Below are 3,534 nucleotides of genomic sequence, written 5' to 3'. Positions count from 1 at the left end.
TGTAGGATTCAATAAATAATTTAAGATAATTGTGAACACCTTGCTCTGGCTGGTTCTATTTTTACATTCAGAGAGGAAAGCATCCTGTATTCTCCCTATAAACAAGTCTAGGAGCATAGGGTCATGGACATCCTCTGTGCACAGAATTACAGTCTGATGTTGGGTATCTTTCTCCTGTGAAGTGAAGGGAAATAGAACAGTAAACAAAGAAGACCACTGTATAAGATATCACCTTAAAATATAAACCTGAAGACAAGAAAAACCAGGCTCAAGGAACAAATGAACAGGAAAGTTGAAATTCTAGAATACATTTGTTTTATACCAATATTATTTACATCTTTTTTAAATGAAAAGTTGTTTACATACCAATGGATGACAACAAAGAAACAGCATGGAAACTGGAATCAGAGGCCTGTGTCTGAATTTCATGTCTACCATTGAACAACTGCATGACACTGGGAAATTTACTTTGTTTCTAGAGACCTCATTTTTCTTATCTGTAAAATGGCTTCCACAATCTGAAACTCAAAGGTTTCTTGACAAGATTGAATGTGATAATGCATATAAGGGATCAGGACGAAACCCAGCACATAAAAGACTGCAAGCCAACACTGTTTACAAACACTGTTTCCAAGAAAAAAAAAAAAAAAAAAAACCTGCTCATTGAAACTGAAGGCACCAGTGTCTGTTGGGTTCAGCATGTAGCGAGATGCTCAACTATCTGCCTCAGGTAAGCTTAGTGCGCCTACATACTTCACTAACGATAGCAAGTTTAGAGGTTCTTTGCTCATGTAATTCAGGTGATATAATTGTTCTATGGTTATGCCCTTCTCACCTTATCTTAAATAGTGCAAAATATGTGATACCATTACACATTTCTTATCAGGAAAATATTTCAAAGGACAGGCACTGTCTGTAGTTCCTTAGTAACAGCAGCTACGTGGAGCATCTTCTGTATTATGTTTAGCATGGTGCATATATGAACAAGTAATCACAACTCCTACACACCAGCAACTACAGAAATGTAGCTTCTATAAGTTTGTTGGCTATTACCTGGGACTTTTTAAGAACATGTTTTTGCTTAATCTTGTTTTCTTTTTAAATTCTAAACCCTTTTTTGTGTAATGTTGTAGCAGAAGCGAGGGTCTCAGAAAACATCTCCTGTTCTGATCTGGCATAGTTCCAATTATATGGATAACTTTCCATTTGTAGAGCTCTGAAATAAGTGTCACAAGGATACATATATTTAAGATACAGGTCCACCTAGAAGAAGTACAATCTGGTTGAAGGATGGTGGGGCAATAAAACAAGTACATAACTCACTTTGTTACAAGGCATAATATGGTAAATCCTCATCTATTGGGACTACCCAGTTTGACAACCCCTGTCTCTCATGTCTTATGGCCACCAATGACTGCAGTCTTTCATTGTGAACTTGGGTTTGGTCTCAGAAATCTTCTCAACACGATGCTCTGTCAAGCCAACAATGTTTGAGCAAAGTCAGTCATTTATTTAGTATCTCTGGATTATTGCATTGGTGATTCTTACTGAAAACACTCAAGTCACCTGAGAGAACTGATCTGTTTATTAATAGCTTTTAGGATGTCAACATTTCATAGTTGAACAGAGAAATCTAACATTACTTGACAGAAAACAGGAGTGGTCATAGGAATGAAAAATTCACTTATCTTTAGGAACTAAGCTATTATTATAAATGAGTGTCATGGACTGGATAAGAAAACAAGAACTGGCTGGACCAGAATTATAGGAGAATGCAGACACAAAGGTATTTAAATTTTAAAATTCTAAGAACAAAATATAACTATAGTAAAGAAATCTTTGGACTATTTTTGGCTTATGGATCATGGTTTGCAAACTCTTGATCTGTGACATAGATGTTAAAGGTGGGGTAATGAGGTTGTGTGTGCAGATCTCCAAACGCCAGAGCATCACGGGCAGCACTAACCTTCATGGTGCCCATAGGAGGGCTATAAGCCAGAAGCAAGTTCTCCATTCTGCCCTAATCAGGCCTGACTATACCAAGGTTTATAACTGGAGATGCAAGCCAAGTCATATCCCTGATAATTCAGCAATGTCCAGAGAAATATGGCATGAATTCATACAAATTAATCAAGTGCGTAACATTAAGAAATTGCAATTTTGAGTTGTTGTGTATGCTGTTTATAGTGGCCTATTTCTAAATTAAAAGGAAGACTATTTCTGTTTTTCTCTTTCTGCACTTGATAAAATTAAGAAAATGTGGACAATGACAAGAATAATAATAGAATTTGTAATATAAGTTCAAGCCATCCTTAAATAAATATATATTTTTCTGCTTTCAGTGAATGAAGAACAAAGGTGAAAAGCTATCTCTTTCTGTGTCCCATGTAAACTATATATAGTTATAGATCACTTATACCACTTTCCTGTTTTCCTTAGTAGAAGCATCCTTCCTAGAAGCAGAGTATTTTAAGAAGAAAATGAAAGTAGTTTGGCCTAAGGCTTTTAAAATTTACATTTTATTCCTTGTGAATTTGCTGTACCAGAGAATTGCTGAAAGAAGAATTAGGGAGCTAATACTTTTGAAAAAAATTCATATAAGAAAATCTTTGCCAGCTCTCTGACCTACATTACAACTGGTATTAATATGGTAGGATTCTTAGGAGATACACATTAATTTTAGAAAATTATACACAGATATTTCAAAATCTTCAATACATATTCTACATATTAGGTGATAGAATCTTGAACAAACTCCTAGGATTCATTTTCTAAGAATTTTGTTGTTCTCCTAGTCCAAGAATATTAGTTACACATTCAGTCCAAATGCATTATTGGTGAAATTTTGGCTCAAATCAATATAGTCAGCAATATTTATTGAACACCTCATGTTTGTGTTTGATTCTGTCACCTTCTAAAAAAAAGCAGTAAGCATAAATCCACCTCTCAAAATGTTTTTTAAAAGACTGCCTTAAAACTGTATCTTAAAAAGACTCATATATAGTGAAATGCCCCATAGAATGTTTTGATAGAGACCTTTAACAAATTTTACACTATCTTTTTTCCTTATCAAGTGTGTAGTGCAAACTAGACACAACACTATGAATGAAAAGTGACCCCCCACCTATAAAGAGTCCCCAATTCAATAAGGGAGACAGACAATAAAAAACAATTACAAATCTGCTGCAAAAGACCAGACACCCAGTGTCATCTCACATACTGTATATTTGGATTGGCTAATTCCTGTGCAACACTTCTAGACAAACTCTAAATGATCACTTATGATTAATTCTAGTGTATTCTTGGTGAGCAGTGTTTGCGTAGGGTCAGTTATGTGTCTATTACCAAAGACCCTCTGTGTGAAGCCCCACTTCAGAAATATCTTTTATTTTTTTAAGTAGTAGGCAAAGCTTTGCTTCCCATGAGAAACAGATGTTTTCTCCTTTTTAACTGGCCCTTTGTACATTTTCTTTAAGCTGTGAAAAAATTCAATGCCAAATTCAATGCTCAAATATAGCATTGATGGGGTCTGAA

At 35.1% G+C, this 3,534-nt stretch overlaps 1 protein-coding gene across 2 annotated transcripts in view; it reads right to left on the bottom strand.

The window, feature by feature from the left end:
* Positions 1 to 3,534, bottom strand: part of KCNH7 (potassium voltage-gated channel subfamily H member 7) — a 485,293-nt gene that overhangs the window by 440,268 nt on the left and 41,491 nt on the right. The gene's annotated exons all lie outside the window — the stretch shown is intronic.

Source organism: Rhinopithecus bieti, unplaced genomic scaffold, assembly GCF_001698545.2.
Source record: "Rhinopithecus bieti isolate Rb0 unplaced genomic scaffold, ASM169854v2 scaffold_19966, whole genome shotgun sequence".
Lineage (NCBI taxonomy): Eukaryota > Metazoa > Chordata > Mammalia > Primates > Cercopithecidae > Rhinopithecus > Rhinopithecus bieti.
The sequence above is the reverse complement of the archived record's forward strand: the minus strand, read 5'-3'. Positions and strand labels throughout refer to the sequence as shown.